Here is a 12,083-nt window from a genome sequence, read left to right as displayed (position 1 = left end):
TTAGGTTTTTATTGAAATTCCAGTTAGTTAACACACCGTGTTGCATAGTTTCGTGATATAGTGATTCAACACTTCGATACATCAGCCGGTGCTCATCACGACAGAGCATCCTTAATGCCCATCATCTATCTTACCCATCCCCCATCCCCTCCCCTCTGGCAACCATCAGTCTGGTCTTTATAGTTAAGAGTTTTTTCTTGGTCAGTCTCTCTCTTTTTCTCCCTTTGATCATTTGTTTTCTTAAATTCCACATGTGAGTGAGCTCATGTGGTATTTGTCTTTCTCTGACTGACTTGTTTCACTTAATATTATACTCTGTAGCTCCATCCATATCATTGCAAATGGCAAGATTTCATTCTTCTTTATAGCTGAGTAATATTCTGTGTGTGTGTGTGTGTGTGTGTGTGTGTGTGTGCACATCTTTATCCATTCATTAATTGATGGACAGTCGGCTGTGTCCATATCATGGCTATTGTAGATAATGCTGCTATAAACACAGGGGTTGTAGATTATTTTTTATATTTATTTATTTATTTATTTATTTATTTATTTATTTATTTATGTTTATTATTTTTGAAAGAGAGAGAGACAGAGAGCAAGCAGGGAAGGGGCAGAGAGAGAGACACACACACAGAATCGGAAGCAGGCTCCAGGCTCTGAGCTGTCAGCACAGAGCCCGATGCCGGGCTCGAACTCACAGACTGCAAGATCATGACCTGAGCTGTAGTCGGCCACCCAACCGACTGAGCCACCCAGGCGCCCCTATTTTTTTAGACATAATGCTATCTCACACTTAATAGACTAAGGAATAGTGTAAACAACTTTTTTGGAGATCAAAAGTCTCATTGGACTTGCTTTATTGCCAAATTTATTGCACCGCTTTATTGCAGTGGCCTGGAACCGAACCTGTAGTATCTTCTGCTTATGCCTGTAAAGCGTTAGTACCTGGAAGGCAGGGACTCCAGACCCCTCCGGGATCCTACACTGGCATCTCTTCACATTGGTCCCTGACCTGCTATCCTGCTTCTTCAGTATTTTGGGTCTCACTCCTGCACAGAAACCAACTGCATTGCCCTCTGAGCTTTCATGGCCATCTCATGACCCCGAAGACCTTCTCTCTACACATTCCTGTCCTCTTCATCCTTGCTTCTTCCTGACACCTTTAAGCGTGCTATTTGATAGCATTTTCTGAAAGTAAAAGTGAGATATATTTTTTTTTTTTTGACGACAGAAATGAGGGCAGCAATACTAGGCTTTCTTGTGATTCCTGTCCCACCACCTTGAGCTGGGTGGTTTGGACAATTTACTGAAGCCCTTGGACCCTCAGTCTCCTGCTGTGTAAAGTGGGGATGACAGTATCTACCGTTCAGGGTTGTAGTGAGCTTTAAAGGTAGTCTATACAAAGAAGCAGCACACAGGCAGGGCTCAGATATCCTAGTTAGTAGTATATAAATAGCCCAAAATGGAGGACCTGAGCTCTCTGACTTCTTCAAAGATAATGATCTGAATTAAACCACAACATTTTGCAAACACTTCCCAGTGACCCAGATAGTTTAGATGTAGGTCTACCACTCAGCAAGAGAGAACCTTCCACCACTGGGTAGAAAGCACACGCGCTCCTTGAAGATTATGATTTTATGTGTTGGGAAAGCACTGGCCTAGGAATCGGGGGTCCCGCTCTATTCCCAGGCTTGCCAAAACTTGAGGAATGACACACGGCCTCCGTTTCCTTATCTACAAAATGTGCGGATGGACCTAAATAATCTTTAGGGTCTCTCTCAGCTCTCAGACCCTAGGATCTTATTAAGAGGAATATCCAACATGCCCTATGATATTTTATTTTGCACCAAAACACTTGCTTTTTTTTTTTTAAGTTTATTTACTTATTTATTTTGAGAGAGAGAGAGTTGGGGGAGGGGCAGGGGTGGGGTATAGGCTCTGCACCGACAGCAGAAAGCCCAACACGGGGCTCGAACTCAGGAAATGTGAGATCATGACCTGAGCTGAAGTCGGATGCTCAACCAACGAAGCCACCCAGGTGCCCCAACACTTGCTTTCTGGAAGGGCCAAACTGCTGGTTCGGTCTGCCAAGGAAGTTGGAGACTATCTTTGACGTTAGACATAACTTTGGGGTTTCTCTTAGATGTGACGTAGAAGATGAACAGCTTTAGGTCAAGAACCGGATTATTTCTTCATCAGGTGCCCCAAGCTCTTGATGCCCTCCTGTATCCTTTATGTGAGCTTAATAAATCACCTAGAAGTTTCTGTACTTAATCATCTCCATTGTTCTGGAGATTGTTCTGCCATTCATCTCCAATGTCTACTATATAGAGGGAGAAAAGGAAGGCACAGAGATGAAGCCATCTACTCAGTGCTGGCTGGGTTGTGGGTAAACGTAACTTGACCTTGATTCGCCCACGGAGCAAAGAACCTTATTTCAGCCTCTGTCCACATCCTTTTGAGTCCTCTTTATTTTCCTTTGTCTTTCATGTTGTTCACAGGGGCCGCAAAGGCCAGAAGGGTTCTCTTTCATTTTGAACAACATCAGAGAAGAAAAACAAATCACCTAGCCCACAACCGTTTTTCACTCACCCACCTTCCCTCCCGCTGAGTAAGTTTTTACTGCACCGTCTTAGATACTGAGTAAGGCGCCTGGAAACAAAGTGCTTTGTAAACAGGTTCACGTTCACTGGCCCCCGAGCCTGCTCCCTGTCCACCTGGGCGGGGGTGGGGCGGATAGAGAGGGAGATGTGGCAGCCCCTGCCTCTCCCAGTGTGATTGTGACACCAGCAGCATCCGGCAGCTTGTCAGAAACCAGAAATTGTCTTAGCCTCCACATTTGTCCTATTGAATCCAAATGTACATTAAAAATTTTTTTTTTAATGTTTTTATTTATTTTTGAGACAGAGAGAGACAGAGCATGAGCAGGGGAGGGGCAGAGAGAGAGGGAAGACACAGAATCCAAAGCAGGCTCCAGGCTCTGAGCTGTCAGCACAGAGCCTGACGTGGGGCTCAAACTCACAGACTGCGAGATCATGACCTGAGCTGAAGGCGGACACTTAACCAACTCAGCCACCCAGGCTCCCCCAAATGTACATTTTAATAAGACCCCCAGGTGACTTTTATGCTCATTCATCGTGGGGAACCACACCCACGGAGAACACAAGCACAGTCCCACTCTTTGTAGAGAATCCACCTTAGACATCACTCTGTTGGATCCAATGACTGACTGCCCTCCAACTATTAGTATTTCTGGTTCACTCACGGACACAAAAATATCAGTGGGGAACTCAGTTTAGTTCTATTCTCCTTTCAAAAACAAAAGGGTAAAAGATAAAAGAGCAGCTTCATATTGGGGGAGTGGAGTTGAGGGCATGTGGAGAAACAAGAAAAAGGGGCCTGAGCCACCCAGGACCCTTTCCCATCTTTTATTTGGGACCCAAGCAAGTGGAGGCTGCACATAGGTCCTCCTAAGTACAGTGGTGGGTAGTTGATGGTACAGACATAGTATTTGAGAGAACAGATGCCTGGGACACAGAAAAGCTGGTCTGAACTCCCAAATCATCACTGGGTGTCCTTGGTTGTCATTCTTGCTCTCCATGACTCGAGAACGACCAATGCCTAATCTTTCCCTACGTAGCAGGGACATGGTTGCAATGGGGAAGCTGAGCCTCCAGCATTCATTGGAAAGAAAACAAGAACCAGACAAAACCACAGTGAAAAGAGAAGAGGGTCCTAGGGCTCCTCATCCTTACCCACCCTTCTCCCCAGAACTGTCTGGTGATATGGTCCAGAGGGAGGTGGCTCTCAGTCACTGTCACTCAAGAAGAAGAAGCCAAAAGCACCCAATGGGTGTTGTACTTCAGCTGAGTAGGGAATTCCTGGAGGCAACAAATTGTACAAACATCCCAAGGGAAGACACCCCCTGATACCATTTCAGGGACAGTGATGGAGTCAAAGTGTGAGAAGTGAGCCGATCACGTGGGATCCCTTCTGTGTCTTTCAAATTAGCATTCTAGCGAAACTCCAAAACCAGACTTGAAACCCTTGCAGTGTCACAAGAGCTCAGTTTAACTCTCTCTCAGTGCACGCCAAAGCCCTTGGGATTTTCTGGATTAATAATAGGCGCTGTCTGTCTCCTTTCCCCTCTCTTACATCAAAAGTACAAAAGCTACAAGACAAGGCCACACAAATGCCCCTCTGAGCCTACTACAGTGGGTCACCCATCCTGGGAGCCCCATCTTCCAAGCTCGGAGCATTTACCCCCATCCCCCAACACCAAGTTCCTCCCCTTCACAGAAAGCGGACACTTTACTCTCTGAAGAGAAAATGACATCTAAATCCAGAATTGTACCCATACTGAAAAAATTACAGAGAGGAAAGTATTTCCCTCCCTGCCTTCTAAAGAAAATTCTCTTTGCCTCCTGAGCTTCCAGACCCATGGGTAGAACTGAGAGCATAGAACAATTTCTGTTAGAAAGTCACGGCCCTTGGCAGAAGCAAGAAATGGATCTGAAAAGAAGTACAAGACTTGAAATAGAGAAAAGCCCCTGTAGGCCGAATTCCAAGAAAGAATATTCAGAATTTTTAAGGTGTAAAACTAGGGAATGAATGGGGCTGTTAGGCTATGTGGGAAGAAATTTTGTAAGTGATAATATAGGGGGAAAGTATTGAAAGACATTTTGCTGAGCCATATAAAGTGGAATTCTCCTTGGGAATGCAAACTGGTACAGCCACTCTGGAGAACAGTATGGAGGTTTTTCAAAAAATTAAAAATAGAACTACCTTACGACCCAGCAATTGCACTACTAGGCATTAATCCAACGGATACAGGTGTGCTGTTTCAAAGGGGCACATGCACCCCAATGTTTATAGCAGCACTATCAATAGTAGCCAAAGTATGGAAAGAGCCCAAATGTCTATCGATGGATGAATGGATAAAGAAGATGTGGCATATATATACAATGGAGTATTACTCGGCAATCGCAAAGAATGATTCTTGCCGTTTGCAACTACGTGGATGGAACTAGAGGGTATTATGCTAAGTGAAATTAGTCAGAGAAAGACATATATATGACTTCACTCCTATGAGGACTTTAAGACACAAAACAGATGAACACAAGGGAAGGGAAGAAAAAATAATATAAAAACAGGGAGGGGGACAAAACAGAAGAGACTCTTAAATATGGAGAATAAACAGAGGGTTACTGGAGGGCTAACGGGAGGGGGGATGGGCTAAATGGGGAAGGGGCGTTAAGGAATCTGCTCCTGAAATCATCGTTGCACTATATGCTAACTAACTTGGATGTAAATTTAAAAAATAAATTAAACAAAAGTTAAAAAAAAATAAAGTGGAATTCTCCTTCCTTACTCCGGTGCAAAACTTGAGAATAGACAAAGTGTTTTTGATTCTTCTTTTTGTTAGATGTTATACTGCTGGGTTTTTAAAATTTTTATATATATGTATATTTTTTATGATACCTAGGGAGGCTAAAAATATCACAGATTTACTCCGGTTACCTTAAAAGGAAGGGATCTTTGAGGGTTACATCCCCCACACTCTCCTACCTCGCACTTTCTTCAGATGATATTTGGAACAGCCTTGGCAAGACATTCCAGGGAAAAGGATCCTAGCCAGGCTCTTTACTGGTTCTTGGCTACAGTTCAGAGAAGTTTCAGTGTTTCTAAATTCCAGGAAAGATGCTTTTATGAAAATGAAGTCTGTGGGAGAAAGAAGTTGTGGAACTCCCCTTGTCCCCACATGATAGATGTCCTCAGATGTTCAGGCTAAGCTGTGATGACTCTGGGAATTTCCATGGTCTTATCTAGAAAAGCATATTGTCATGCAATTAAACAGTTTTCAAGGACACAATGTTGCTTCAAAGGTAATTTGTTTGCCTTGAAAAAAAATTGAAGTGTTTAGAGATGTTCTTGGTTCATGATTGAGTCATTAGATTCCAAACGCATCTGAGGTCAGTCCTTGATTATTTGTGCTTATGAATAATTATGAGAGTTGCTAAGTTTATTTTTTTCTTTTTCTTTCTTTCTTCCTTTCTTTCTTTCTTTCTTTCTTTCTTTCTTTCGTTCTTTCTTTTTCTGATAAAACATTGAAAGCTAAGTTTATTTCTCAACTGATTTTCTTGAGGCAAAATTATAGTGAAATGCACAGTTCTTAAGTGTACCATTTAATGAGTTTTCAAATGTGTACCCCCCATATAATCAACACTTCCATCACCTGCCTGCCTTCTTTGAGCCAACCCCATGCACCACAGGCAGCCATTCCTCTGATCGCTTTCCACACGCTAGTTCTGTCTTTTCTCGAACTTTGTACAAATGGAATCCAACAGTAGGTACTATCTCGTGTCTGTCTTCTTTTGTTCAACACGATATGTTTGAGATTATTGAAAGCCTCTATAAATATTTTGTGGAAGTCTTGTGAACATACGTTTTCACTCCTCTCAGATAAATAACGTAGGAGTGGAATAGGCTGGCTCATAGGGTAGGTAACTTCGCTAAAAACAACAATAACAACAACAACAAGAACCCATCGGCTTCCCAAGGAATGGTATCGTTTTGCACTCGCTTCAGTACTGTGAGAGAGTTCCAGTAGCTCTACCTTCTCTCCAACTTCTGCTGTCATCAGTCTTATCTATATCGCCCGTTCTAATGGAATACTTCGAGGTGGTTTTCAATTTGCGTTTTCCTGATGCCTAATGATGTTGAGTATGCTGATGGACAGTCATCCGTCTTCTTTGGAGAATGACTGTTCCAGTCTTTGCCCATATTTTATTGCGTTGTTTGCCTTTTAGTATTGATTCGTCGTTCTTTATATAATGTGGACACAAGTGTTTTTGTCTGATGTATGTGTTGCAAACATTTGCTCCCAGTCTATTGCTTATTTTTAAAATTTCTTAATGTCTTGGGGATGAGAATAAATTTTTAATTTATTTTTCTTGAATGGCTGGTGCGCTTGGGTTCCTCTCTAGGAAATCTTGGCCTATCCCTAACTTGCAAAGCTATTTGCCTTCATTTTCTCTTAGAAGCTTAAGAGTTTTGGAGGCACCTGCATGGCTCAGTCAGTTAAGCGACCGACTGGCTAGGTCATGATCTCGCAGCTCTTGGGTTTGAGCCCTGCGTCAGGCTCTGTGCTGATGGCTTGGAGCCTAGATCCTGTTTCCGATTCTCTGTCTCCCTCTCTGCCCTTCCCCTGCTCGTGCTCTGTCTCTCTCTGTTTCAAAAATAAACACTAAAAATTTTTTTCTTAAAAAAGCTTACAAGTTTTGACTTTTATATGTACACCTATTATGGACAAATTGAGGGTATGGATCTCCTATGTTTAGATGCATAATAAAATTAATTTTTATATGTGGAGTAAGGTTCTTTTCCCCCCCATAAATTTATCCATTTGTTCCAGGACATTTGTTGAGAAAATTTTCATGCCCTCATTGAACTACCACGGCATATCCATAAAACAATCGACTGAATGTACATGTGTGAGTCTATCGTTGGACTTTCTTTCTGTTCTATTACTCTACTTGTCTATCCTTTTTGTAAAAAAATTTTAATGTTTATTAGTTGAGAGAGAGAGAGAACAAGCAGGGAGGGGCAGAGAGAGGGAGACACAGAATCCCAAGCAGGCTCCAGCTTCCGAGCTCTCAGCACAGAGCCTGACTCCGGGCTCCAACTCACGAGCTGTGAGATCATGACCTGAGCTGAAGTCAGACGCTTAGCCCACTGAGCCACCCAGGCTTCCTAACTACTTGTCTATCCTTTTACCAATATGTACTGTCTTGGTTCCTGCAGCCCTATAGAAAACCTTGGTATCAGATGATGTGAATTCTCCAAGTTTGTACATTCTTTTTAAGATTGTCTTAGAAATTCTAGGTCTGTTGTGTTTCCAAAGAGGTTTTAGAATCAACTTGCCCAATTTCTACCAAAAAGCATGTTGGATTTTTTTTTTCAATTGTAACTACATTGAATGTGTTGCAAAATTTAAGGTAAAATGACATCGTTTTTTAAAAAATAAATCTTCCAATTCACAAACATTGTACATTTCTCTTTTACATAGTTCTTTAATTTATATTGGTGATGTTTCAGAGTTTCCAGGCCAAAAGCCTTGCAAGTTGTTGGTAAATTTATTCATGAGTGTTTTACGAGTTTTGATACTATCATAAATGAAATTGTTTTTAAATTTTTTAATTTTGTAATTGGTTGCTTCTGGCATACAGAACTAACCACAAGTGATTTTTGTATATTGAGACTGCTAAATTTACTAAGTTCTAGTAGTTATTTTGCAGATTTCTTAGTACTTTTATGTAAGCAATCAAGTAATCTGTGAATATCGGTTCTTATTTTGAAATCTACCTTCTGATGTTAATGTAGCCACCCCAGCTTTCTTATGCATACTCTGCATAATATCTTTTTATATTTTTTAATTTCAACCTATCATTGTCTTTGTATTTAAAGTATGTTCTCTTGTAGACGGCACAGAGTTGGGGTCCTGCTGTTTTATCCAGTCTCAAAGTTTCCATCTTTTAATTTTATGTGTTTGATGTATGTTTCGTATAATTACTCATGTGGTTGGCTTTAAGTCTGCCCTCTTGTCTGTTTCCCAGGTGTTTCATTTGGTTTTGTATTCCTGTTCTCCCTTTTCTCTCTTAATTTTGGCTAACAAAATAAGTATTTTAATACTCTATGTCTCTTATTGCCATTTTTAGCTATGCTCTTTGTATTATTACTTGGCAGTTTCTCTAAGCTTTCTAGCATGCATCCTTAACTTATCACGATCCCCTTAGACTTTAATATTGTATCATTCCATATTATAAGAACTTTATGATAGAAACATTCCACTTTTCTATCCCAACCTTTATACTGTAGTTGTTATATATTTTACATTTATATCTATAATAAAACTCACCATACATGATTTTTTTTTATTTTAAACAGTTTTCTTTCAAAGAAATTAAAAGCTGATCCTTCCACTTATGTAAATATTTACCAGCACTCTTCATTATTTCCTGTAGATCTGTATTTCGTTATAGCCTGAAGAACTTCCTTCAGCATTATCTTTCATAACGCAGGTGTGCTGGTAACAAATTCTCTAGGCTTTCTTTTATCTGAAAATATATTAATTTCATCCTCATTTTTGAAAGATATGTTTTCTAGGTAGAATTCCAGACTTACAGGCTTTTTTTCTTTTTACAACCTTAAACCTATTCTACCCTTATTTTCTGACTTGCATTGTTTCTGCTGAAAAGTCCGTCGTTACTCACTATTGTTCCCTGTATGTCACATGTCCTTTTTCTCTGACTATTTTTCTGATTTTCTCATTATTTTTGGTTTTCAGCAGTGTCGCTATGATGTACCTAGGTGTGGTTTTCTTTATATTTATGCTGCTTGGAGTTAACTGCTTACATTTCTAACTGCATCTTAGAAATGTAAGTCAATGTTTGTCATCAAATTTCAGACCTTTTTTGGCCATTATTTCTTCAAATACTTTTTCAGCTCCATTCTTGTTCTCCTATTGCTTTTGGGTCTTCAGTTAAATATGATAGACTGGGGTGCCTGGGTGGCTCAGTCAGTTAAGTGTCCCACTCTTAATTTCGGGTCAGGTCATGATCTCACGGTTTGTGAGCTCAAGCCATGCATCAGACCCTGTGCTGACAGTGCAGAGTCTGCTTGGGATTCTCTGTCTTTCCCTCTCTCTCTCTGCCCCTCTCCTGCTTCTCTCTTTTTCTCAAAGAAAAAAAAAGCATTAAAAAATATGATAAGCTATCTGATATTTTCCCATAGATCACTGAAGGTCTATTCAAATTTTTGTTTGAAATTTTTTCTCTGTGCTCATCAGTTTGGATAATTTCTATTTGATTTGTCTTCAAGGTGTGGCTAAGCTCATTTCAGATATTGTAATTTTTAGTTCTAGAATTTTTATTTGGTTCTTTTTTTTTATAGTTTTGTTTTACCTTCTGAGATATCCTATTGATTCACTCATTATTATCATGTTTCCTTAGAATTAGTAGCTGACAATTTTTTTCTTAAAGGGCCAGAGAGTGAATATTTTCAGCTAGTAGGCCATGTAGTCTCTGTTGCAACCACTCAACTCTGCCATTATAGCACAAAAGCAGCCACAGACAAAATGTAAATGAACGAGTGTGGCTTTGTTCCTCTAAAACTTTCCTTATAAAAATAAATGACAGTCAATTGTCTGCTAATTCCCAAATCTGGGTCATTTTAGACTCTGTTTCAATTTACTCCTTTTTTAAAAAAATTTTTTAAAGTTTATTTATTTGGGAGAGAGCGGGGGAGAGAGTGGGGGAGGGGTAGAGAGAGAGGGAGAAAGAGGATCCCAAGCAGGCTCCACACTGTCACTGTAGAGTCTGACGTGGGGCTTGATCTCATGAACCATGAGATTATGACCTAAGCCGAAATCAAGAGTTGGATGCTTAACAGACTGAGCCACCCAGATGCTCCATCAATTGACTCCTTTTTTTTTTCCAAATGGGTCACTTTTTCCTATTTCTTCACATGTCCAGATACATTTTGAGTTAATTTCTGGAAAGGACATAAGGTCTGTGTCTAGTTCCATTTCTTTGCATATGGATGTCCTGTTGTCCCACCACCATGTATTGACAAGACTTCTGGTTCCATGGTATTGCTTTGGCTCTTCTGTCAAAGATCGGGTGACATCAAATGTGGGTCTATTTCTGGACTCTCTATTCTGTTACATCGGTCTATTTATTTATTCTTTCACCAATACCACCTTGTTCTGATTACTGTAGCTTGATAGTAAATCTTGAAGTCAGGTAGTTTCAGTCGTCCCTTTTTGTTCTTCTCCTTCAATATTGTGTCGGCTATTCTGGGTTGTTTTGTCACTCTATATAAACTTTAGAATCAGCACTGATGTCCACAAAATAAGTTGCTGGGGGGCATGGTTTGGGGATTGCCTTAGATAAATAAAAGCAATGAAGCTGTATAGCTAGTAAGCTGGTGGAGCTGGGATCTAGAAGCCCACTTTTCCCCCTGTTCCACCATGCTACCTTTCTCACCTTATTATCGATTATGACTACCAGTATGTATCGAGTGCATATGTTACGTGTTCCTTTTCAATTGCTCGCCCTCCGAGCCATTCAAATTGCTTCAATTTAGTCCCTTTTTGGTCAGAAGTGGGGCACGCTGCCCGCACTCTCCCACTTCCTGTTATTCAGGAGATCAGGATCATCCTGGGTTTGGGATGATGAGGGTGGCCTTCAGCATGGCAAGATGCTGGGCAAAGAGTGAGAGCACAGAGAAGCTTCACTCCAACTGAGCAATTACTAAGCAGTCAGTAGAGTGTCCTTGCCAGTGCGGCAACCAGACTGGATTTGGTGCCTGTACTGGTGGACGGAGAGGCTGTCCTTTCTCACCTTCTGTTTGCTATAAGTCTTCCTATCCACTTTCTTTATCCAGCCTGTGGCTTTTTCCCTAAAAATCGAACCTCTTGAAGCAGAACTTGTTGTAAGATATGCAATAGAATCCTTTACCTGATTCGAGCAGTGCTTTTTTTTCCTCCCTTAATACTTGGACATTTGGCCACTATTTCAAGTGTCCTTGGTGGGAAGCCAGTGCCGATTATTGAGGGAGCTGAGAAAGGGTCAGGTCTTTGTGGTGTGAGAAGGAATCTGGTAAACTCACAGATGGGCAGATGGATAAAAATATATATATTTCCTACTTGCCAGACTTTGAGTACAGCACTTTACACATATCTCTTAGAAAAGAAAAGAAAAGAAAAGAAAAGAAAAGAAAAGAAAAGAAAAGAAAAAGAAAAGGAAAAGAAAAGGAAAAGAAAAAATGGCAAGGAGTCATTATTTATAGAAATTCTGACAATCCTTATTTCCTGAAAAGTATTTCTCACAGATACATGTTGTGCCTCAATTAAATTTACATGGCTTCCCTTCCTTCCTTTCCTCTTATAATCTGTACTCTCCTCTCTTTCTATATTTGCCCAGCACGAGGCATATTCAGAATAAAAGCTCATTCATTTCTACTCATTTAGTTCGAAACATATTGTAATTGGGAGAGGAAGTTGGTTGAAGTTACATTCTGAG

General features: G+C 40.6%; 1 protein-coding gene across 1 annotated transcript in view; it reads left to right on the top strand.

Moving 5' to 3' along the window:
• IL2RA (interleukin 2 receptor subunit alpha) overlaps window positions 1–12,083 on the top strand; it is a 58,244-nt gene that overhangs the window by 28,074 nt on the left and 18,087 nt on the right. The window lies entirely within an intron of this gene.

Source organism: Panthera onca, chromosome B4, assembly GCF_046562875.1.
Source record: "Panthera onca isolate mPanOnc1 chromosome B4, mPanOnc1 haplotype 2, whole genome shotgun sequence".
Lineage (NCBI taxonomy): Eukaryota > Metazoa > Chordata > Mammalia > Carnivora > Felidae > Panthera > Panthera onca.
Note: the sequence above shows the minus strand (reverse complement) of the source record. Positions and strands in the feature narration are given on the sequence as shown.